General features: G+C 43.9%; 1 protein-coding gene across 1 annotated transcript in view; it reads left to right on the top strand.

Moving 5' to 3' along the window:
- The first annotated feature begins 340 nt into the window (after nucleotides 1-340).
- tsl (torso-like) overlaps nucleotides 341-26,535 on the top strand; it is a 315,919-nt gene continuing 289,724 nt past the window's right edge. Inside the window, exon 1 of the mRNA XM_067142534.2 lies at nucleotides 341-468. The gene's annotated coding sequence lies outside the window, so the exon portion shown is untranslated. The remainder of the gene's footprint in view (nucleotides 469-26,535) is intronic.

The raw sequence follows: 26,535 nt of genomic DNA, 5'->3' as shown, positions 1-26,535 counted from the left end.
CTCAGTTGTTTATACGATGCTAGTAGCTCTACTATCTACTCTACTCGCCTTGCTACTCTACCCGTGTAAACCAGCCCTCAAACTACTTTTCAAATTTCGTGTAGAACCGGGAATCGAATCCGAGCCTTCGGACTTTTTGCTGAACTATGATATTTTATGTAATGCAATGGTGTAATGGTTGTATGTTATAATATTTTTCTAAAGATAACTTGTACAAAGTATTTTACTTCAGATCTTTGACACATTTCTTTGATAGTGTAAGGCCAGGCAGAGTTGTGACATATTGGCAGGGACAGACGGAGCGCTCCTCTGCGGCCGCCGCGCCGTGGCTCGCAGTGTAAGTCAGTGTGCCAGTGTCGTTCGGGCCGTGCAGACGTGTTGTGCCGATGGCTTGGTAACGTAGTGAAAGTGCTGTTCTGGCCGGATTACACAACATTTACATGGCTGCGACCAGCAGCTAGCATTTAAGTAAGTCACGACCATCCTTGAGATAACCTCTGTGTTACCTTCGCAAATATCTATTGACTCGCCTCCTGTGTTTGATGACCGGACAGAAAACACCTTGTGTTTTTACTTCAGTGTGTGCGCAATGTGCTTGTTTTATTTTTTGAGTTTTGCGGTATTTATGTCGTTAGTGCCATTTAATTTAGCATAGGGCCTTGAATACTGCACGTTGCGGAACTAAAGGGTGAAACCGAACTCCATCGACAAACTTTGGAACGTTGTTTAGCCATTCCTTCTGAGTATATTGGTATAAGGGAACCGTACTCTCCGATGGCTCATTACACAGTAATTGCATTTATTTATTTATTTATTTATTTATTTATTTATTTATTTATTTATTTATTTATTTATTTATTTATTTATTTCAGCATTGCCTTTTACTAGGGTTGTCATACGTCCTGAAAAAGCGGGATTGTCCTGAATTTGACCACGTGTCCCGACGTCCTGACTGAATTTTTAAAAATACCTAAATGTCCTGAATTTTAAAAATCGGAGCAAATAATTTAAAATTTTGCTCAAATGCTTTTGAAAGGGAATGTCCCATCTGTTGCTTAAAAATCTATGCAAATAACACTTAATATTTTTTTAAATCTTGGAGTGGTCTGTAAAGTAGGTATTTTACTTGAAGTATCATTTCTTGTTATTTTTTTTATTTCATCTTTAACATTAATATATAACAAGTGTGTGTTTTGGTCATGGATGGGACAGTTCACTTGGAATTACCCAAATACACTTGTTGGAACCACAGGCGCCAACTTTTGGTCTTGAGCACGGGGGGCAAGGATGAATAAAGCAAATATTTTTGCGGGAGCAAAAACACGTTTGTGTCCCCGTACCACTATAAGCAAGGGGGCAAGTGCTACTGTGGAGTCGGCACCTATGTTTGGAACTTCTCGATGTTGGTGTCCTGAATTTCATCACTCCTGAACCTTATGGCAACCCTGCTTTTACAGAGGTTACCTCCAGTTACAAAATGCAGTACATAAACCATACATAGAAATGTAAAACATAACATAACAAGTTTGAAGAAAGAGAAAAGAACAAAACAAAATAAAATGAGTCTGTCTCTCCCGCCTCCGTAGTGTAGTGGCTAGTGTGAGTAGCTGCCACCCCCGGAGGCCCGGGTCCCATTCCCGACTCTGCCACGAAATTCGAAACATGGTACGAGGGGTCCACTCAGCCATCCTCGAATTGATTTTCCGTGGTTTCCTACTTCTTTTCCAGGCAAATGCCGCGATGGTACCTAACTTAAGGTCACAGCTTCTTCCTTCCAATCTCCCCATCCTCTACAAGGTCCCTGTCCAGCATAGCAGGTGAGGCAGCCTGGGTGAGTTAGTGGTCCTGCTTCTCAGTTGTATCCCCGACCCAAAGTCTGATGGTCCAGGACACTGACTTTGACGCGGTAGAGGTGGGATCCCTCACCGAATCCGAGGGAAGAGCCAACCTGGAAGGGTGGAGGGATTGAGAAGGAAAGAAAAATCTGTCTCGAAGGCAAACAAATCATATTCATGAACAGCCATAATTTATATTTAACTTCTAAAAATTGCATTACATTATCATTATCTGTGAAAAAACTACAGTAATAAGAAACACTCCATTCGTAAGACAAAGTGTACAATGACGCGTTTTATAAAGCAATATGTTGGAATATTTAGTAAAGACAGCGTAATACTAACCTTAAAAAACTTCACGAATCAGACAGTGTAAACCACCGTGAAACATAAATTCGCAAATTGGCATTGCAAAATCAGTATTATTTGATTTGTTCCTCCAATTAGCTTTGTACCTGTATTGCACCGAAAATAATAAATGGTAGTTCTTGACAAACGCCGGTGCGTCCGAATTTTGTCCCGGAGGATATCGTTAACATCCCAGAAGCCAACGATGCCGTGATCATGGTGGTGAACATTTTGAACATACTGTACCTGTAAGGGAACAGTTCTGCATTTGTTAACCTACTGTACTGTACAGTACAGTGACAGAACACACTGCGACAAAAGTGTACGTGTTTCGTCTGAGGGTTGTTGCATTACTCTGTGTTTGTGTAGTACGTTTTGGTTATTGCATATTACAGGCTAGAGCCTCCGTGGCTCAGGGCAGCGCGCCGGCCTCTAACCGTTGGGTTCCGTGGTTCAAATCCCGGTCACTCAATCTGAGATTTGTGCTGGACAAAGCGGAGGAGAGGCAGGATTTTGTCCGGGTACTCCGGTGTTCCCTCTCATCTTTCATTCTAGCAACACTCTCCATTATCATATCATTTCATCTGTCATTCATTAATGATTGCCCCAGAGGAGTGCGGCAGGCCTCGCCGCTAGATGGGGGCTTCATTCATTCCATTCCTGACCTGGCGAATGACGGGAAACAGGCTGTGGATTTTCATTTTCATATTCCAGGCTTTTTTTAATACTGAAATGAAGGTATTTTCACAGAAACCAGGATGATTGGGATAACAAACTCAATAAATCGTAATTACATTATTACAAGCCACCGAATTCTACGGGTTTCTTATACCAATATACTCAGAAGGCATCCCTGAATAACCTCCGAGAGTTTGTCGGTGGAGGTGGGCTTCACCCTTTATATTCTGCCACAGTGTAGTTATATTTTTACTAGTGTTATAACACTACAGCTTTCCCGGTACGCTGTAATGGAAGTATGCTAGGACTTGGAAGCTAGCGACCATGACATTGCCATACTTTTGCTTGGTGTGTACACGGAAAACCATATTTAAGGCTGAATGTTCGAACCCACGATCTCTTAAGTGCAATGCCCAATAGTTGGCATGTACAGTCGCTAAAAAATGAATGAGCGGATGGTATTGTCTCTTCCTCAAATTTAATATTTTATCACTCTTTCTTTCTTTCTTAATCTGTTTACTACCGAGCTCGATAGCTGAAGTCGCTTAAGTGCGGCCAGTCTCCAGTATTCGGGAGATAGTAGGTTCGAACCCCACTGTCGGCAGCCCTGAAAATGGTTTTCCGCGGTTTCCCATTTTCACACCAGGCAAATGCTGGGGCTGTACCTTATATTAAGGCCACGGCCGCTTCCTTCCCACTCCTAGCCCTTTCCCGTCCCATCGTCGCCATAAGACCTTTCTGCGTCGGTGCGACGTAAAGCAACTAGAAAAAAAAAATCTGTTTACCGTTCAGGTTTGGTTTTTCCCTCGGACTCAGGGAAGGATCCCACCTTTTTTTTTTTTAATACCTAGGAAGTGGAAGGAAGCGGCCGTGGCCTTAATTAAGGTACAGCCCCGGCATTTGCCTGGTGTGAAAGTGGGAAACCACGGGAAACCATGTTCAGGGCTGCCGACAGTGGGGCTTGAACCCACTATCTCCCGATTACTGGATACTGGTCGCACTTAAGCGACTGCAGCTATCGATCTCGGTGAACCCACCTCTGCCGCCTCAAGGGCAGTGTCCTGGAACGTGAGACTTTTGGTTGGGGGTAAAACTGGGGATGAGGACCAGTACCTCGCCCAGGTGGCCTCACCTGCTATACTGAATAGGCGAAATATAGGGAGGGGGATGGGAAGATTGGAGGAAATGGAGAGAATGCACAAGAAAGAGGGAAGGAATTCGCCGTGATCTTAAGTTAGATACCATCCCGACCATTGCCTGGAGGATAACTGGGAAACCACGGAAAACCACTTCGAGGATGGCTGAGGTGGGAATCGAAGCCTTGACCTCCCGAGGCTGAGAAGACCCCTTTCCAGTCCACGTAACACGTTTTAAATTTCTTGGCACAGCCGGGAATGGAACCCGAGCCTCTGGGGGTGGCAGCTAATCACATTAACCACTATACCACAGACGCGGACTCAGGCTATATTTAATTATCAAAATATAACTCTCCTCTCATATAGATACAAACCCGGCGAATACCCACAACACGTTTTGTAGGTTAAATTGTTTGTGAGAAAAGTGTACTTAATAGAAGCTTGTACAATACCATACGTTCATTGTTTTAAGCATCTCTACATCATCTTACGTAGACTGTTACTCCTGAATATGGTTTCCATGGAGCTGTACCTTAATTAAGGCCAGGGTCTCTCTCATCATCCGGGGCGTACGCAAAAATTATTTTCGGGGGAGGATATTAAATATTAAAATTTTAGGACTTCTATAAAATAATGTTTGGTGCATATTGTGAAACTAAAAGCACTAAATTAAAACTTTCAAAATAACACAGTTACTTAATTAAGCACATGTTGATGTTTACAATAGCAGACCTCTCCTAGGATCTTCAGCCAGCTCATAGATTATATTTTCTACGGTCACATGTTCGTCTTTGTGTACATAAAAAAAAATTTAAAAAAAAGCTAACACATTCAATCTTTCCTGTGCAGTCATATTCTGCAAATAAGCTTTTAAATATTGCAGGGATGAAAAAGAGCAGAGGCAGTGGTTACTGGTAAGACAGCGAACAGTTTCAGTGCTCAATGTATTGTCGCTAAATGTTAAGTGCAGAAATGAAGTCCATTGGTTCAGGATGATTGCTTTAGAAGAAAAGCGTATTTATATTTATAAATGGAAGCATCAACACATTGTTGGCAAATACCTAGCTCAAACTAACATCAAAACAATGACTTACCTAAAATCTTCATTTTCATGTTTGCCAAAATTCATCACAAATTCTAAACTTCAAATTTTCGGGGGGGGGGGGGGATTTATCCCCCAATCACCCCCTCTGAGTAAGCCCCTGGCCATCGTCTTTTTTAGTGGGACATAAAACTAACAGGAAAAGAGTGAAACCAGCTACTATGTTAATACGATCGAAAGGAAGATGACGGTCATTTTGAGGTGCAAACACAGCTGCTGCCTGTCAGAGGGTCTGTAAATATTCGGGTGTCACGTGGTCAGGGCTCACATATCTTCAGTATATTGCTCGAGTGGGTTCCCTGTCTAGATAACGCCTATGTTGAATTAAAGAGGTTGAGTGAATCCCATTCGAACGTTCAGACCGGGACTGAAGTGGAAACGCCGGGCTGAGTGGCTCAGTCCGGTGGTATTTGAAGGTGCTCAAATATGTCAGCCTCGTGTCGGTAGATTTACTGGCAGGTAAAAGAATCCTGCGGGACTAAATTCCGGCACCTCAGCGTCTCCGAAAGCCGTAAAAGTAGTTAGTGGGAGGTAAAGCAATAACATTACTTTTTGAAGTGGAAACACCGAACAGGTAACTGCGCGGTTTGTGTCACATAGCTGTTAGCTTGCATTCATGAGGTAGTGTGTTTCAACCCCACTGTTGGTCAGTGGCGGAGATTAGGAGCGGCGGCCGGGTGATTCGCACTCCGTACTTTGTGGAGAAAACATTACATTTTTATTCCATTTTATCCGCTTGAATCTAGGAATTATTAAAGAAAAGCAATTTGTACAAGCCCTGTTGTCTTATCAGCTAATTCGTTCCTTTATTTTCTTTAATTATTAATAAAGCCGGGTAGTTTTTGTTCTCTGTAAAAAAATTTGCCTCTCACCCATACTTCTAATGCAGGCCTCCGTGGCAACGCATCGGCCTCTCACCGCTGGGTTCTGTGGTTCAAATCCCGGTCATGCCATGTGAGATTTGTGCTGGACAAAACGGAGGCAGGACAGGTTTTTCTACGGGTACTCCGGTTTTCCATGTCATATTTCATTCCAGCAACACTCTCCAATATCATTTCATTTCATCTGTCATTCATTAATCATTGCCCCAGAGGTGTGCGACAGACTTCGGCAGCCGGCACAATTCCTATCCTCGCCGCTAGGAGGGGGCTTTATTCCATTCCTGACCCGATCCAATGGCTGGAAACAGGCTGTGGATTTTCATTTTCCATACTTTTAGTTGTCAGTTGCCACTCATGCTGTCGGTAGCCCTGAAGATGGATTTCCGTGGTTTCCCGTTTTCACATTAGGGAAATGTAGGGCTGTACCTTAATTAAGACCAGGCCGCTTCCTTCCCACGTTTATCCCTTCCCTATCCCACCGTCGCCATAAGACCTGTCTGTGTCGGTGCGATGTAAAGCAATCTGTTAGAAGTGAAAACATTACGCAAAACACCACGGATATGACTGTTTGGCCATCCTTCATCTGATTTTCTGTGACCTCCGATTTCAAGTCCTAGCAGACCAGGGTACTTCCATGCCCTTCGCAATATCCCTACCAATTAATAACATACATACGAGGAGAAATATCACGATAAATAAACTTGCAACTTATTAAGTCGTGTTTAGTACGTATAGAACATAGTGAAGAGATGCTAATCGGAGGGTTGTAGGCTAGTTACTTAACAACTCTTCGCTATGTTCTACACGTACTGAATATAATACGTTAAAAATTTATTTTTTTGAATGCAATGACATCGCGAAAATTAAATATTTATGATGATAATACACGTTGTGAGACAGAATGCACAGAAATAATAATAATAATAATAATAATAATAATAATAATAATAATAATAATAATAATGAAAAATGAAAATCCACAGCCTGTTTTCAGTCATTCGACCGGGTCAGGAATGGAATGAATGAAGCCCCCCTCTAGCGGCGAGCATAGGAATTGCGCCGGCTGCCGAAGCCTGTCGCACTTCTCTGGGGCAATGATTAATGATTGACAAATGACATGAAAAGACATTGGAGAGTGTTGCTCGAATTAAATATGACAGGGAAAACCGCAGTACCTGGAGAAAAATCTGTTGCGCCTCCGCTTTGTCCAGCACAAATCTCACATGGAGTCACCGGGATTTGAACCTCGGAACCCAGCGGTGAGAGGCCGGTGCGCTGCCGCCTGAGCCACGGAGGCCCCAGAAAATAATAATAATAATAATAATAATAATAATAATAATAATAATAATAATAATAATACAAAAGCTGGGCTGAGTGGCTCAGATGGTTGAGGCGCTGGCCTTCTGACCCCCACTTGGCAGGTTTGAACCTGGCTCAGTCCGAAGGTATTTGAAGGTGCACAAGTACGTCAGCCTCATGTCGGTAGATTTACTGGCACGTAAAAGAATTCCTGCGGGATAAACTCCCAAAACCTCATAATCTCCAAAAACCGTAAAAGTAGTTAGTGGGACGTAAAGCAAAATTATTATTATTATTATTATTATTATTATTATTATTATTATTATTATTATTATTATTATTATTATTATTATTTTGCTAGTTGTTTTACGTCGCACTGACACAGATAGGTCTTATGGCGACGATGGGATAGGAAAGGGCCAGGAGTGGGAAGGAAGCGGCCGTGGCCTTAATTAAGGTACAGCCCCAGCATTTGCCTGGTGTGAAAATGGGAAACCACGGAAAACCATCTTCAGGGCTGCCGACAGTGGGGTTCGAACCTACTATCTCCCGAATACTGGATACTGGCCGCACTTAAGCGACTGCAGCTATCGAGCTCGGTTATTATTATTATTATTATTATTATTATTATTATTATTATTATTATTATTATTATTATTATTATTATTATTATTATTCATACAAAACAAGATGAATATGCAAATATATATATATATTACCATTTGCTTTACGTCGCACCGACACAAATAGGTTTTATGACGACGATAGGATAGGAAAGGGCTATGAGTGGGAAAGAAGCGACTGTCGCTTTAATTAGGTACAGTCCCCGTATTTACCTGGTAAAATGAAATGAAATGTCGTATGGCTTTTAGTGCCGGGATATTCCAGGACGGGTTCGGCTCGCCAGGTGCAGGTCTTTCGAGTTGACACCTGATAGGCGACCTGCGTGTCTGTGAGACTGTTGAGGATGGCACAAATACCCAGCCGCCGAACCAGAAGGATTAACCAGTGAAGGTTAAAATCCACGACTCGGCACGGAATCGAACCAAAGGCCAACATGCTAACCACTTAGGCATGGCGCCGGACACTTCACTTCCAATGAATAAAGAGATTAGACATTCACCCGAACACTTGACTCATACTTGCCACCGGTGCTGTAGACGTATGGACAAACAAGTGTTACAGGTAACCTGAAGATCCATGTCAGTTGGTTACTCGATACTGGTCGCTGAGGTGCGCTCAAGAGGAGGAGGCTGAATGGTCAGCTCAGTGGCCATCCATCTTCGATTCCCAGCCGTGTAGGAGGATTTGATACTTAAATAGTTAATTCCCTTAGGTCGGGGACTGGGTTTTTGTCCTGACCCCCACATCCCTGCAACTCACACACCACACACAACACTACCCTCTACTGCAATAACAAACAGTTTCCCACACACAGCAGATGCCACCTCCTCGGAGGGTCTTCCTTTCAAGGGCTGCATATTCTTCAGAAGCGATTAAAATCCCCGACCCGGCCGGAAATCGAACCCGTAACCCTCTGAACCGAAGGCCAGTACGCTGACCATTCAGCCAACGAGTCGGATCAAGGGCTGCATGTTATTATCATTCTTATTATTATTATTATTAACAAACAATCTCGACGGCGCTACAGCCCTAATGGTGCTTGGCCTATCAAGCAACCTCTGCCCAGCCCAAAGGTCTGCACATTACGAGATGAAACGTGGTCATCGCGACGAATCCTCTCGCCCGTTATTTTTAGCTTTTTAGACCGGGCTGCCGTAACACCGTCAGAAATACCTCCTCAGTTGTAAGCTAATCACGTAGGCAGAGTGGACGTCGAACCAGCCCTCATATACAGGTAAAAATCCTTGAGTTGGACCACGTAAAAATACTTCATGTTTTTGTCCCCTTTCTTGATTTTCTGTCTCTTCAGTATTTCTTCAGCCTTTCACTGTGCCCCTTTTTACTTTCATCCCACCAGACAGTTGCACGCTTTCTGTCTTTGTTCCTGCAAATCTCCGAACTTTCTAATTCTCTTACGAAAACATTTTTTTACAACCTATTTTACGTCGCACCGACACAGATAGGTTTTATGGCGACGATGGGACAGAAAAGGCCCAGGAGTGGGAAGGAAGCGACTGTGTCGTGGCCCGAGTTAAGGTACAACCCCAGCATTTGCCTGGTGTGAGAATGGGAAACCACGGAAAACCATCATCAGGGCTGTTCCAACCTACTGTCTTCCGGATGCAAGCTCACAGCTGCGCGCTCCAAACCGCACGGCTAATTCACACGATATTACGAAATATCCTCGAAATCCACAGAAAAATTATCTAATATTGTGGAAGACCTCAAGAAAAGAAGGCTAAAATTTTACGGACTTGTTAAGAGGCTTCCAGAAACCAGAATAACCCACCAAATTCCTGAAAGAGTTGATAAACTGAAGAATTTCCCTTGGACACAAGAAACAAAAGCGGACATGAAAAACGCACAGATTTAACCTGAAGAAATTTAGAATCGAAATATATATAGAAAGAAAATTTACAAGTGGGAAGTTAGTCTAGACTCTAGAGAATGAAGTACCAAAAAGAGCAGGTACCAAGTGGACGAAAGAGAGGAGGATCTTTAGTGAACAGATGAAAGCATCCTGGATCCTTCGTAAAGGAAATCGCAAATAAAAGTTTCCTGTGTTCCGAAAGGGACCATTCACGCATAATAATAATAATAATAATAATAATAATAATAATAATAATAATAATAATAATAATAATAATAATAATAATAATAATAAATTTACGAGTTTTAGAACATCATTTTCTTACAAGTCAAGAGCCTTAACATTCCTCTGTGGATGGACTCACCCCCCCTGCATGTTGTAAAAGGCTACTAAGAGGGGGAACAACCATACACTGTGTACTCGCTCTCCGGTCTTCTCAGCTCAAAGGCATATTTATGAACTAATAGAAAATTGGGTACAATTTTTTTTCTTCCGAGCAGTTCAAGGATTTTAATTCTGGACTGAGGAGTAGCACAGGGCTCACTTGATACGAGATATCCTCAAGCTCTTAGTTACAGGAAGAAAGCGCACAGTGAGAAGATGACGCCGCTAGCCTAGTACACATGTCGGGAAGACCACAGTCGTCTCCTTTTCAGGCTTAGCTCTTTCTTATACAATCGTCACGAAAACCTGAATGAGGCAATGCGACATTAAAGCAATAGGAAGCTCTTTGTAAACCGAACGAGAAAAGTTTCGTTTTAGGATGGGGTGGGCAGTTCTCATCAGTCTCTATAGATCACCGCCTCAAAGTGCGTTGCTTTGTTCTACGACGCTTGAAACTGTGTCATGTGTTGTACACGTTCGTCATTAATGGGCACTAGGAAGATAGCAGTCGCAGCGTATAAGTACGGTCCTCCCAATTTATTAATTGATAATCCATGAAAAACTTCTAAAATGATCAAATGTGGTATTTTCTCAGATCTCTTGTTCACCAATTCTGGTCCATCTAATTGTGACGATGGCGCCTGTTCTTCTCCGTGTGTATGTAAACAGCTGGGGCTCGCTCTTGTTGAGAGCAGCCAGAGCATTGTCTGCTGACTGCACTGTACAGGGTGGTCCATATGTTTTATTACCCCACCCCTCAATTATATCTTGTTATCCCTAATTCAGTATCCGGCTCCATGGCTAAACGGTTAGCGTGCTGACCTTTGGTCACAGGGTTCGATTCCCGGCAAGGTCGGGAATTTTAACCATAATTGGTTAATTCCCCTGGCACGGGGACTGGGTGTATGTGCCGTCTTCATCATTATTTCATCCTCATCACGACGCGCAGGTCGCCTACGGGAGTCAAATGAAAAGACCTGATTCAGGCTTCTCCGGAGGCCACACATCATTATTATCCCTAAAATTTCAATTTTTAATTCAGTGTGTCTTTTGCAGAGATGGCTGACACAAGCTCCTATAGTGAGGGAATATTTCAATGAAGTGTTTCCCAGTAAGTGGATAGGACGCGGAGCGGTAGGCCTACATCTTCCGGCGCCTCTGGATTGGCCCCCCAGAAGCACTGTCGCTCCTCTTGTCACAATGCCCACTGGGGCATTATTAAGGCGAAGGTATCACAAAAGAACAATTGAAGGATGCTGTTAGGGCTGCCTTTGATACAATCAACAAAGGTTTGCTAGTGAAATATCACACAGGTCATGACGCTGCGTCATTTTGTGCCACGAAAATAAACGGAAGCCTGGTTGACGTTGAATCCATGCTACCTCATGTTATACTATATTATTATAAAGCCAAGCCAAGTTAAGTTATGGGGGTAAGAAGACGTATGGGCTACCGTATACATTTCCACATCAAGAGGCTGCACAAACCTCGTAGTGGTGAGAGGAATTATTTTATTGTTTACAATAACTTTTATTTATGGGTCGTTTGAAACGTTTTTAAACGCCTGCTATAGGCGGAATTGCGAAATATAAAGGCCTACATTGTAAATTTACATCGTTAATCGAGGGCTATGAAAAAGAAGCAGCAGTCCAGAAAGGGGCGAGGCAAGGCTGCAGTTTGTCCCCCTCCCTCATTTTCAATGTTTATATATAGAACAGACAGTAAAGGAAATCAAAGAAGAATTTGGAAAGAGAATCATATTCTAAGAAGAGGAAATCTAAAACCTGAGATTTGCCTATGATATTATTTTATCTGAGACTGCAGAAGATCTGGAGAAGTTGCTCAATGGTATGAACAGAGTCTTCGGTGATGAGTACAAGATCAAAATAAATAAGTGTAAAACTAAAGTAATGAAGTGCAGTCGTACGAAATCAGGTGATGCAGAAAATATTAGATTAGGAAATGAAGTCTTAAAGGAAGTAGATGAATATTGTTACTTGGGTAGTAAAATAACTAACGATGGCAGAAGTAGGAGGACATAAAATGCAGACTAGCACAAGCAAGGAAGAGCTTTCTTAAGAAAAGAAATTGGCTCGCTTCAAATATTGATATATATCACCGAGATCGATAGCTGCAGTGGCTTAAGTGCAGCCAGTGTCGGCAGCCCCGAGGATGGTTTTCTATGGTTTCCCATTTTCACACCAGGTAAATGCTGGGGTTATGCCTTAATTAAGGCCACGGCCGCTTCCTCTTTACTCCTAGCCTCTTCCTGTCCCATCGCCGCCATAAGACCTATCTGTGTCGGTGCGACGTAAAGCAACTTGCAAAAAAAAAAAAAAAAAAAAAAAAAAAAAGTATATAGGAACTAGAATGCTGTTTTTGAAGACTTTCGTCTGGGGCGTGGTATTGTATGGAAGTGAATCATGGATGATAACTCGCTTAGAAAGAAAGAAAATAGAAGCTTTCGAAATGTGGTGTTACAAAGGAATGCTGAAGGTGAGATGGATACATCGAATCACGAATGAAGAGATACTGAATCGGATTGCTGAGAGGAGATCGGTGTAGCTAAGTTTGACGAGAAGAAGAGACAGAATGATAGGACACATATCAAGACACCCAGGACTTGTTCATTTGGTTTGTGAAGAAAGTGTAGGTGGTAAGAATGGTAGAGGTAGACCAAAGTATGAATATAACAAGCAGGTTAGAGCAGATGTAGGATGCAATAGTTATGTAGAAATGAAAAGGTTATCACAGGATAGGGTGGCATGGAGGGCTGCATCAAACCAGTCTATGGACTGATGACTCAAACAACAACAACAACAACATCGTTAATAAGGAAAAGCGTCATAAACGGCCACGCTTTTTACCATACATTGGCCTACTTGACGGTAGGCTGTCACTATAGTAACGCCCGCAGGTTTCTAAGGGTTTCGTAGACTTACGTATTAGAAATAAAAGACAAATATTATGTGGATAATAAAATTTATTTAGTAGACTGTGGTGCACTTGGAATGTGGGTAAAAAATCTGTGATATGAAAAATAAGATACACAATTTAAGAGTTCCCGAGTAACATTACGAGTAAAAGTAAGATTTCATTATTAAGTTTGTTATTCTATACAACTGACCACGATGTATTCACAACGACAGCTGACCTCCAATTGAGCACGCGAGTCAACACAGCGCCATCTTGTAACAGAGTATGTGTGTGACAAATGTTGCATTAATTTGAAGCGCTATTTCATGAAAACTACCATTCAGATTTTCATTTATTCTTTTTTTCTTTCAAGAGGTAGTGTGTCAATTCAGACATTAAAACATAATTGTAAGTTCTATCCAAACACTAAAAGGGCCTTAAAATTTATCTTTTCATGTGACCAATGTCTAGGAACGATAAGTCTGCGTTAAAAATTAGCTTCTATATTTTTCAAACACAGTCAGACACCACTGATCTGCGTTCACGGCAGTGGCCCATGTGACAGATTCCCTATCTGTTGTTTACCTAGTCTTTTCTTAAATAATTTCAGAGAATTTCAAAATTAATCGTACATTTTCCTGGATAAAATATTCCAATCCCTAACTCCTCTTCCTATAAACCAATATTTGCCCCAGTTTTTCCACTGACAGGTCATAACATTCGGCCTACTCGAACAGCTAGTCTCCTTTCTCCCAAGCCTTCCCAGCCCAAATTTGGCAACATTTTCTTAGCGGTACTCTTTGTCAGAAATCGCCCGAAACGTATCGAGCTGCTTTTCTTTGCCGTTTTTCCAGTTCTCGAATCAAGTAATCTTGGTGCGGGTTCCAAACGTCTTTTTTTTTTCTAGTTGCTTTACGTCGCACCGACACAGATAGGTCTTATGGCGACGATGGGACAGGGAAGGGCTAGGAGTGGGAAGGAAGCGGCCGTGGCCTTAATTAAGGTACAGCCCCAGCATTTGCCTGGTGTGATAATGGGAAACCATGGAAAACCATTTTCAGGGCTGCCGACAGTGGGGTTCGAACCTATTATCTCCCGAATACTGGATACTGGCCACACTTAAGCGACTGCAGCTATCGAGCTCCATACGTCCTTAATACAACACCTAAATACCCTCATACCCATGTGAAGACCTCGTGAATGTGATTACAGCAATGAAGATCTTTCTTTATATTAACACCTAGGTGCTTACAGTGATCCCCGTAAGGAACTTTCACCCCATCAACGCAGTAATTAAAACTGAAAGGACTTGTCCTCCTTGATTAACTCAAAACGTGACTTTTAACCCCGTTTATCATCATACCATTTGTCTGCTGTCCATCTCACAACATTGTGGAGGTCTTTTTGCAGTCTCTCACAATCTCGTAACTTGTTTACTACTCTGCACAGTATAACGTCGTCCGCAAATAGCCTTATCTCTGATTCCAATTCTTTACTTATATAGTATGTATAAGAAAACGAAGGCCCAATAGTAGTGCCTTGAGGAACTCTTCTCTATGGGAGGATCCAGGTAGGACGGTATGTTACCATCCTGACAGAACATACAATTAATCAATTTGTTCCATATTCGTCCTCCGAGGTGTCAGTGAAAGTAACGTTACTTTGCTTTTTGAAGTGTCATAGTGGGGAGTCGTAGACCTTGGAGCTAACGATACTTTGTTTTGACAATAACGCAGATATTCTAACGCTCAGAGTTGCCAACCGTAGAGACTTAGCCATACGCGTAAGGACTTTCGGCTCCTTTTTTTTTTTTCATGATGTGGGGACGTATTTCTGAATCAACCTCAAAGCATAGGGGCACTTTGTAAATTATAATTCACCGAGCTCGATAGCTGCAGTCGCTTAAGTGCGGCCAGTATCCAGTATTCGGGAGATAGTAGGTTCGAACCCCACTGTCGGCAGCCCTGAAGATGGTTTTCCGTGGTTTCCCATTTTCACACCAGGCAAATGCTGGGGCTGTACCTTAATTAAGGCCACGGCTGCTTCCTTCCCACTCCTAGACCTTTCCTCTCCCATCGTCGCCATAAGACCTATCTGTGTCGGCGCGGCGTAAAACAAATAGCAAAAATTATAATTCCCAACTGGGTCAGCATTTCTTTACTCAAAATAAGGTCTTTAGGACCTACAAAATTACTGACCAAATTCTTGCTATAATTTTGTTCTTCGACTGCCTCTGTCATGGGTGTAAACTGTGCGGCATATGTGGAATTAGCCCTGTTTTACGAACGGATGCCCTTCCTGACGCCAACCCTATATTGCATGTTTGTATGGCAGTGGTTAGTAGTGTGGTGTGTTGCATGAATATGAAGAGTAGAGTGTTGGGACAAACACACACACCGAGTCCCCGAGCCAGAAGAATTAATCAGACGCGATTAAAAACCCAGATCCGGCCGGAAATCGAACCCAGGACCTTCTGACACACACGCCGAGTCCCCGAGCCAGAAGAATTAATCAGACGCGATTAAAAACCCAGATCCGGTCGGAAATCGAACCCAGGACCTTCTGAACCGAAGGCCTCAACCCTGACCATTCAGCCAAGGAGTGGAACAGATTTTAGGTCTAATAATATTATACTGCTTTTAAGTAATCTTTGGGAACTTCAGGCTCTAACAGATGACTGAAGATAAAATTGGTGGATGTAAGTATTTATTCACATTTTGGTCACTTACATTTCTTTAATGAATCACTTCACGTGTTCCATTTTCTTAAGAGGGCTATTTTTTTATCTCTATCAATATCCATTGGGTAAGTTTCCGTTGTTGTTGTTGTTGTTGTTATTGCTGTTGTTGTTCATTTTTCTTTCTTTCTTTCTTTCTTTCTTTCTTTCTTTCTTTCTTTCTTTCTTTCTTTCTTTCTTTCTTTCTTCATGAACACACCTTTCTCACTAGGTAGTCAACGGCCGTAGCTGTGTTGAAACACCGGATCCCGTAAGACCTCCGAAGTTAAGTAACATTGGGCATGGTCAAGATTTAGACGGGTTGCCACGCGTTGTTGGTGGGGGTAAGGGAATGGAGGATCGGAAAGGAACTGGCCACCCTACCGCACGTAAACTCCGGCTCAGGCACACCTCTTCGGAGGTTCGGACCTGCCTTCGGGCATAATGTACCCCTTCAATAGGTATGGACTTTAGGGTGACTGCAGGGATATTTCGAGTGGTTGGTAGGGAGACAGTGAAAAACAAGTGAGATGGATCACTGTATGAAAGCTGAGTGGGGAGTTGTTAGGGATCCAACCTGCTCTCGGGTTAAGGATTCAATATAAGAAAGCGTTTCAGTTACCCTTGAGGATGCAGTGCCACGTGACGTTAGTTGGAGCCTCGTAATGTCATATTTGTGCTAAGTTCTGGGCCTCTGGGTGATGAGTGTGTTTCAGAATGCACTCCTAGCAGAAATGATCATGAAAATTAAATTACATGTTGATAAATGCACGCAGCAGGCTCCACGTGCGGCGAGGTGATCCATCACAGAGGACGACAGGTCGTCGAGGAAACTCCCCTGGTCTTTGGATATCGAGAGAAGGGTGCAAAGGTGCGGGAAGATCAGTGTAGCCTCGCGCTTGAAGGCAAGCCGTGCAAGCACACGTGAGTTACTCTATTGTCGAGCATTCTCCTCTAGAAAAACTGCAGCCGAATTTCTGAACTTTTACTTCTGCAGAAAAAAGCATTACGTATTAGAACAAAATCTCACATTGTTTTGCTCGTGTGGTCTCTCCATGCTCTACTGCATGAATTATTTTTCGTTTTCGTTTGGTGAAGAAAATTTCAAGCTTTAATGTTCAACATACGTTCAGTGTTTTAGATGTAGCAGCAATTCTTAACTGGGGCTAATAGCTTAACACTCGTATGTGATGTGGATTGCCATAGTGGAATATGTATACGATTTTTCACGATTTTACGCTAAGCTCAAAGACTGAACATTACTGCCTACTGTACAACTTGCACTGACCGTAGGTCGGTAATGTCTTTGAGGTTGAGCCAGAGGTACTCCTGAAGCCTGTGGTAAAATCATGGGCAGGGCCCACGTAAAATAAACGGTGGTTGGTACGCGTGGATGTTGACGGGGTGGAAGGAGTACCTTTGGTTGTAGGGCTGTTTTGTTTTATGTTATGTATAATATATAGGATATGTGTTTAATTGACTGTACATGAATACATGAATAACACAGAATTTAAAAACTCTTAATCTGCTTACCCACCAGGATTGGCTTTTCCCTCGGACTCAGCGAGGGATCCCACCACTACCGCCTCAAGGGCAGTGTGCTGGAGCTTCTGACTCTGGGTCGAGGGGATACAACTGGGGAGGATGACCAGTACCTCGCCCAAGCTACCTCACCTGCTATGCTGAACAGGGGCCTTGCGGAGGGATGGGGAGATTGGAAGGGATAGACAAGGAAGAGTGAAAAAAGTGGCCGTGGCCTTAAGTTAGGTACCATCCCGGCATTTGCCCGGAGGAGAAGTGGGAAACCAAGGAAATCCACTTCCAGGATGGCTGAGGTGGGAATCGAACCCACCTCTACTCAGTTGACCTCCCGCCGCTGAATGGACCCCGTTCCAGCCCTCGTACTACTTTTCAAATTTCGTGGCAGAGCCGGGAATCGAACCCGGACCTCCGGGGGTGGCAGCTAATCACACTAACCACTACACCACACAGCCGGACTACTGTGCTATCTTACTGTTCACAATCTATCTATAATATACTACACAATCTAAAGTACTGGATATTACGCTTCCTAAGCTAAGAAATTAAAATGCAATAAATTAATAATAACAAATCTAGATAACCGTACTGTTATAACAGTAAATAATTATTTACAATTTGATGTTGAATTCCAGAAATTTATAGCATTGAGAAACGCTTTAGTAATCATATTAAAACTGTGGGAGTAAAGTGTTACAAGTCGTCGGTTGCAGTGTTATGTTTGGCCTACAAGTGCCCATGGCTGGTCCGTGACCCGACAGCTCTGCACTCCAACCGACCAATCGAGCAGAGGAGGGGTGGCCACAGTTTTACTGTGGCTCTGTGCCTTTGTATTCGGGTTCGAACCCCACTGTCGGCAGTCCTGAAGATGGTTTTCCGTGGTCTCCCATTTTCACACCAGGCAAATGCTGGGGCTGTACCTTAATTAAGGCCGCGGCCGCATCCTTCCCATTCCTACGCCTTTCCGATCCCATCGTCACCATAAGACCTATCTGTGTCGGTGCGACGAAAAGCAAATAGCAAGAAAAAAACCTTTGTATTCGGGAGACGGAGAGGGGCTGGTCTCCGCTGCCGGCTGTTCTGAGAGACACCCTGTCACATCTTCTGTTCTGAGAGACACCCTGTCACATCTTCTGTTCTGAGAGACACTCTGTCACATCTTCTGTTCTGAGAGACACCCTGTCACATCTTCTGTTCTGAGAGACACCCTGTCACATCTTCTGTTCTGAGAGACACTCTGTCACATCTTCTGTTCTGAGAGACACTCTGTCACATCTTCTGTTCTGAGAGACACTCTGTCACATCTTCTGTTCTGAGAGACACCCTGTCACATCTTCTGTTCTGAGAGACACCCTGTCACATCTTCTGTTCTGAGAGACACCCTGTCACATCTTCTGTTCTGAGAGACACTCTGTCACATCTTCTGTTCTGAGAGACACCCTGTCACATCTTCTGTTCTGAGAGACACCCTGTCACATCTTCTGTTCTGAGAGACACTCTGTCACATCTTCTGTTCTGAGAGACACTCTGTCACATCTTCTGTTCTGAGAGACACCCTGTCACATCTTCTGTTCTGAGAGACACTGTCACATCTTCTGTTCTGAGAATGGTTTCCCGTGGTTTTCCATTCTCCTTCATTAAGCATCTCTGAGCATCTCCTTCACCCTGTCACATCTTCTGTTCTGAGAGACGACGTTACCGTGTTGTAGTAGTAGTAGTACAAAATAGGGGTCAAGAATTTAAACTGGGAACAACCGTTGAGTATTTTTTTTAAATGCTATTTGTTCGGGGCGTCGACCTACTTGACCCATAAGTTATATGAGGAACCTGCGTGTATTTTGTAAATGGCGGAAATGTAAAGTGTTGAATGTGAGGAAAGGAACGTTAAGGACGACACAAACACCAAAACCCTAGGCCAGGGATATTAATCATTCACTATTAAAACCCCTTGACCCGGCCCGGAATCGAACCCTGGGCCGCTGGGTGACAGGCCCCCTACACCACTACTGCTTACTATTAATAACAGTGACGATGATGACATGATAATTATTATAAAAAGACGAAGAAGAAGAATTGTTGTCGTCCTACGAGCTCATTCCATTTTGGGCACACTTCTTTTAAATCTTCCGTGGTTTGAATCCCTCTGACCTCCTGCAGAAGGAGATTCAATTCACGGCTGGCCACAAAAGTGAACGAATTGTTGTAGGTTGAGGATTTATGCATAGCGAGCATTGTCGTGTTAAGCACTGGTATTTTTCTCGTGGTGTTCGGGAAGGGTGAGAAATCGTTCAAAGAGTAGGTCACGGCTTGTATGGTAAGGATTCGGTGCAGTGAAGTGATTTTTTCAGCATGCATCTGCCTTCGAGGCGTAGCCATCCGAGGTCAACTGGGTAACATGATATGAAATTTCAAATGACAGATAAATCTTAAACAAGCATCCTGTGCAGGTTGTAGTTTACCTCGGAGTTCGGTTTTCGCGTCTTTGTAAACTACCTCACAATAGTCGGATATTGGAAGAGCAAGAGTTTCGACTAATTTCTTCTTTACGCTGAACGGAAAAGTAAATTTGAAATTGTTTAGCCTAAAGTGTGCAACGTGGCAAAAAGAGTTGTCTGTTCACAGATATTGTCTGTTCCGACCACGAGAGGTGTTCTTGAATAAGGGAAAAACTTGGTTTTGAAGTCGTACGTCAGGGATGAAAAGGAATGCTGGGTGGGCAGTTGATATAGTTTGGGATATTCTCGAGTTTAAAAGGAGTCCGATACGGAGTCGGGACTGAGGTAATGACATGTTTTCACGGCATGATGCCCTTCCGTATGCGAACCTCAGTTGAGGATCTAATGGAGATTAAACGAACGAGCTGAAAGGAATCGGCTGTGAACTCTTCCGGTATTTGCCTAGAAGTGGAAGTGGGAAACCACAGAAAACCATTCTTAGGACAGCCGACAGCGGAGAGGAAAAGTCCACTCAGTTTTAATTAATGTGTTTATGGGGTGATAGTACCTCATGGGGAACACTGTAAATACCTAATGATCTTCATTGCGGTCATCGTATTAACATGGTTATGATGGTATTTAGGGATTGTAATAAGGTTGTAAAGGGGAGGGCGCATAAGTCTCTGGTAAGACCCCAGCTGGAGTATGGGACCCTCACCAGAACTACTTCATACAAGAATGGGAAACGATTCAAAGGAAAGGAAAACGAATTGTTCTGGGTGATTTCCGACAAAGTCCGCCTCTGTGGCGTAGTGGTTAGTGTGATTAGCTACCACCCCCAGAGGCCCGGGTTCGATTCCAGGCTCTGCCACGAAGTTTGAAAAGTGGTACGAGCGCTGGCACGGGGTCCACTCAGTCTCGGGTGGTCAACTGAGTAGAGGAGGGTTCGATTCCCACCTCAGCCATCTGGAAGTGGTTTTCCGTGGTTTCCCACTTCTCCAGGCAAATGCCGGGATGGTACCTAACTTAAGGCCACGGCCGCTTCCTTCCCTCTTCCTTGTCTATCCCTTCCAAACTTCCCATTCCCCACCAAGGCCCCTGTTCAGCATAGCAGGTGAGGCCGCCGGGGCGAGGTACTGGTCATCCTTCCCAATTGTATCCCCAGACCCAGAGTCTGAAGCTCCAGGATACTACCTTGAGGCGGTAGAGGTGGTATCTCTCGCTGCGTCCGAGGGAAAAACCAACCCTGGAGGGTAAGCAGATTAAGAAAAAGAAGAGAAAAGAGATTTCCGACAAACGAATAGCATTAAGAAAATGTTGCAAAGTTTGGACTGGGAAGACTTGGGAGTAAGGAGACGAGATGATCGAGTATGTGGTATGTTCCGAGCTGTCACTGGAGAGATGGCGTGGAATGACATCAGTAGACGAATAAGCTTGAGTTGTGTTTTTAAAAGTTCGAAGGTAAAGTTAGAATTCAAGAGGACAAATTCGGATAAATATTCCTTTATAGGAAGACGAGTTAGGGATTGGAATAATTTATCAAGGGAAATGTTCGATAAATTTCTTTCTTTGGAACTCTTTAAGAAAACGTTAGGTATACAGCTGATAGGGAATCTGCCACCTGGGCGAACCCACTCGATAACAGTTAGCTCAGTTAATTTTTTCAGCGTTTCTAATCTATTTCTGGGGTGGCTGGAACCAGCCAGCTCTGATCGAGCTTTAAGGCCGGATGTCCGCCCTTCCTGATGCCACGTGATCTACCGGGATTCGAAGCTCAGCCTTCTGTGAAGAAGCTACTGTGCTAAACCAGCCTGGTCTCTCTCACTCCCAGGGGGCGTGATAGTTGACTGACGTTATCGCTGGCCTCTCTCCAATGTGGCTGGGATTTGAATGGCGGCCAATGTTGGATTTTTAAAATGAAAAATCACGTGGCTATGGTTTCGATTTCACGCAAAACTGGGAGTATAAAGCTATCTGGTGTCACGTGACACTACAAGTGTTAATGAACACGGAGTTTAACTCAAGCACTTGTCTGTTTACCCCGGAGAGAGATAAGCAGTCCTCACATTCTGATGGCTGTCACTGATCTGCTTGACCTACTCGAGCTCATTGCCCAACACTTCACCTGTACGTGCTAAATGGAGCAGCTCGCTATTATAGTTGCGTGCGTAAGCTAAGACAATTCGTGTTATCTTCGTTTGTTTTGTTAGAGCTCACAGAAGAATGCTGATTAAATTATGTATCACGACAGCGCTCAAAACATTACTTTCCTCAAACATTTGAAGAAATCATAGTGCCCGCCTCCATAGATTAACGGTTAGCTACTGGCTGCCGTCCTTGTGGTCTCTGGTTCGATTCCAGTCAGTCACCATTGATCTGCATTTAGGACAGTCGTCCACGTAGCAGATTCCCTACCTGTGGTTCACCTAGTCTTTTCTTAAATAATTGCAAATAATTTGTAAATTTTTTGAACAGAGCCTCCGTGGTTGAGGCGGTAGTGCGCCGGCCTCTTACCGCTGGGTTCCGTGGTTCAAATCCCGGCCACTCCATGTAAGATTTGTGCTGGACAAAGCAGACGCGGGACAGTTTTTTCTCCGGGTTCCCTGGTTTTCCCTGTCATCTTTCATTCCGGCAACACATCATTTCATTTCATCTGTCAGTCATTACTTATTGCTCCAGAGGAATGCGACAGGCTTCGGCAGCCGGTACAGTTCCTATATTCGCCGCTGGAGGGAGGTCGAATGACTGGATGGAGGCTGAGGATGTTCATTTTCATTGAACATCTCACTTGCAGGGGCGTGCGCTGAAATTATTTTCGATGAGGAGAGGGGATTTTAAATATTAAAAGTTGAGGACTTCTGTAACATAATGTTGGGTGCATATTGTGAAATTAGAAACACTAAATTAAAACTTTCAAAAATAATACAATTATTCAATTAAGACACATTTGTATTCATGTTTATTATTACAATAGCAGACGTCTCCTGGGTTTTTTGGTCAGCTCATGGATTATATTTTCGACGGTAACACGTTTTTCTTTGTGTATATAGAAAAGAGCTAACATTCAATCTTTTCTTGCAGTCATATTCTGAAAATAACCTTTTAAATATTTCAGGGATGAAAAAGAGTGTTCTGGTGGACAGTGGTTACTGATCATCATCATCATCATCATCATCATCTGTTTACCCTCCAGTTTCGGCTTTTCCCACGGACTCAGCGAGGGATCCCACCTCTACCGCCTCTAGGGCAGTGTCCTGGAGCTTCAGACTCTTGGTCGGGGATACAGCTGGGGAGAATGACCAGTACCTCGCCCAGGCGGCCTCACCTGCTATGCCGAACAGGGGCCTAGTGGAGGGATGGGAAGATTGGAAGGGATAGACAAGGAAGAGGGAAGGAAGCGTCCGTGGCCTTAAGTTAGGTACCATCCCGGCGTACGCCCGGAGGAGAAGTGGGGAACCACGGAAAACCACTTCCAGGATGGCTGAGGTGGAAATCGAACCCACCTCTACTCAGTTGATCTCCCGAGGCTGAGTGGACCCCGTTCCAGCCCTCATACCACTTTTCAAATTTCGTGGCAGAGCCGGGAATCGAACCTGGACCTCCGGGGGTGGCAGCTAATCACACTAACCACTACACCACAGAGGCGGACTGTTGGGAAAATATCACTGCCGCAAAATGTTAAGTGAAGAAATGAAGTCCAATGGTTCAGGATAATTGCTTTTAGAAGAAATATGTATTTATTAATGGAAGTATTAACACATTGCTGGCAAATGCGTAGTTCAATATTTTCTTTGCACTGACACAGAGAGGTGTTGTGGCGACGATGAGATCTGAAAAGCCTAGGAGTGAGAAGGAAGGGGTCGTGGCCTTAATTAAGGTACATCCCCAGCATTTTCCTGACGTGAAAATCGGAAACCTCGGAAAACATCTTTAGGGCTGTCGACAGTGGGGTTCAAACACACTATCTCCCGAATACTGGCCACACTTAAGCGACTGCAGCTATCGAGCTCGGTCTTCCTACTTAAAAAATAAAACACCACTCAGACTTCTTCGTCTACTGTCCGGTCCACGGTTAAATGGTTAGGAAGCTCTCCTTTGGTCACAGTGGTCCCGGGTTCGATCCCCGGAAGGGTCGGGAATTTTAACCGTAAATGGTTAACTCCCCTGGCACGGGGACTGGGTGTTTGTGCCGTATTCACCATCATTTCATCCTCATCACGACGCGCAGGTCACCTACGGGCGTACAATCAAAATAACGGCACCAGGCCTCTCCAGGGGCCACACACCATTATTATTATTATTATTATTATTATTATTATTATTATTATTATTATTATTATTATTATTATTATTATTCGTCTACTAATGTCATTCCACGCCAATGACACCTCCTCTCCTTACTTCCAATACTTCTCAGCTCAAAATTTGCAACATGTTGGTAAAACTACTTTTTGTCGGTAGTCATCCTTAACCTCGGCACTGGGTGGGGTATTGTGGCTAGTTCTACGCCCGGCCGCCTTTTCCCCCAGGAATTAACCTGGTACTCATTTTTCGTGAAGGCTGAGTGAACCTCAGGGCCAAGGATAAAACAAAAATGTTTTTATTGCAGCCAGTGGCCATGCACGGTTAATTCATATACCTGTATTTTTAAAACTCAGTTCACCAGGTGGGGCGGGGGGGGGGGGAGGTTAGGGGAGTTCAACCTCCCTCCGAAATAAAAATGAACTTGACAAATTGAAACAGCCTGCAATAAATTAGAAATAATGTAAAAACAAGCCCCCCCCCCCTCCCATGGCACTACAGTCCTGAAGGGGCTTGGCCTACCAGCTATGTGACAAAAATTGACGGGTGAAATACTAACCCGCAACACATGTATCACAAGGAAAATTTGTTGATCTACACTAGTGTCCAAAAGTTAAACATAATCATTAGACGAGGCCATACCGCCTGATAGTAATATCAGACGGATTGCTGAACAAACGGAAGCTGACTCACACACCATATGTCACACAACTTGTCCCAAAAAAACAGTGTCAGAAAGGTTCTGATAGCTAAGGTACCCCTTGGACAACAACTAACAAAACTTGACAACGTTTTCCACAAGAAAATATTCTGTTAATAGGGTGTATGGTTACCCCAAACGGCCACACCTGCTTCGCAGCGACGTGGCATGCTCTCTATCTGATGGTCCAAGAGCTCTTGTGGCAGTCGATCCCATTCCTCCGAAAGGGCAATGCGAAGGTCTTGGAGGGTCTTTGGTGAAGGCTGATGGGATGCAATTCGCCTCCCCAATGCATCCCAGGCATGTTCTATAGGATTCAGATCCGCAAACCTCGCTGGCCAGTCCATGCGATGAATGTCTTCCCCAGCCAGAACTTCATCCACCAGAGCAGCGCGGTGTGGTCGGGCGTTATCGTCCATTAAGAGGAGGTCTGGACCAATCGCATCTCTGAAGAGTCGAACAGAGTCAGTACCTCATCCTTGTATCTCCGAGCGATAACAGTGTTCCTCGGACCACCCATGAAGATGTGCAGGTCCGTACGGCCATTCAACATGATACCGCTCCACACCATGACACCACCACCACCACCACCACCACCACCACCACCATACTGGTCCCGTTTCATGATGTTCCTTTGGTTGTATGGGCTACCCGGTTCTCTCCAGATTAATGTGCGACGGGAATCGTTCTGCAAACTGAAGCGGGATTCATCTGTGGTCCAGTTTTGATCTTTACGACTCCACAGTAAACGGGTCCGTCTCTGTGCTGGAGTGAGCGGGACGCACACCGCTGGACGTCGGGCAAACAGCCCTGCTGTTCTGAGCCTGCGGTACACAGTTTGCCGGGAAACGGTAACCCCTGAGACGGCTGCAAGCTCCGCCGACAATTGTGTTGCAGGTGTACTCCGATTTCGTCGGGCGGTTAAAGCCAGATATTGGTCTTGCTGTGCGGTGGTTACCCTTGGTTGACCTGGTACTGGCCTACGACTAACATCTTCTGTGTCTCGAAATCGTCTGCAAAGCCTGGAAATGACACTTTCAATCAATCAATCAATACTGATCTGATCTGATCTGTGGCACATTCAAGGATACGGTGACTTTGGTCTGTGTCTGGCCTGCTTCCAGGCGGCCGAGTATTCTACCCTGCAAAATGGGGTTCAAATGGCGTCGTTGTGCCATTATGTTGTCACGTTCACCACGAGGCTACACTCCGCACACTATAACAAGGCAAGCACGACTGAGAGAATATGGGACGCAGGCACTGGCTGTGTTTACCTTGCGGTTACGCCACTAGTCAAAGCAGGGAACACTCCTTTCCTACACAGAGCGAACACGTAAGGTTGGTAGGTGCGTATGTCGTGCGATTTGCGGTCTATTTCCTGTTGCCCTGCTTACTCGTAACTTATGCTTAACTTTTGGACACTAGTGTAGTTCATGCAATACTGAACCTTAGATGACGGTACTTTTCTGGTCAGAGTTCTAAGTTGAAATCAGGCGCAAATCGGGTAAATGTCTTGGGGGTGGGGGGTGGGGGGGCTGATTAACATTAGCAAGGATGTGTGGAATGATGGACAACTATTAATGCAGACATTCCTATATGTTAACAATATTCACAATCAAACGGTAAAACAGAACAATAATAGAACTCGTTCCTCAAATACATTTCCTGAATTAATGTCCTGTTACTGTGCATTGTTCATTTCATGATGTGAAATGTGAAAGGCTCTACTACCAGATGTATCGCCTTAACATTCTTCATTACAAAATGTAG

Source organism: Anabrus simplex, chromosome 3 (genome assembly GCF_040414725.1).
Source record: "Anabrus simplex isolate iqAnaSimp1 chromosome 3, ASM4041472v1, whole genome shotgun sequence".
Taxonomy (NCBI): Eukaryota; Metazoa; Arthropoda; class Insecta; order Orthoptera; family Tettigoniidae; genus Anabrus; species Anabrus simplex.
This window is presented reverse-complemented; position numbering and strand designations above follow the sequence as displayed.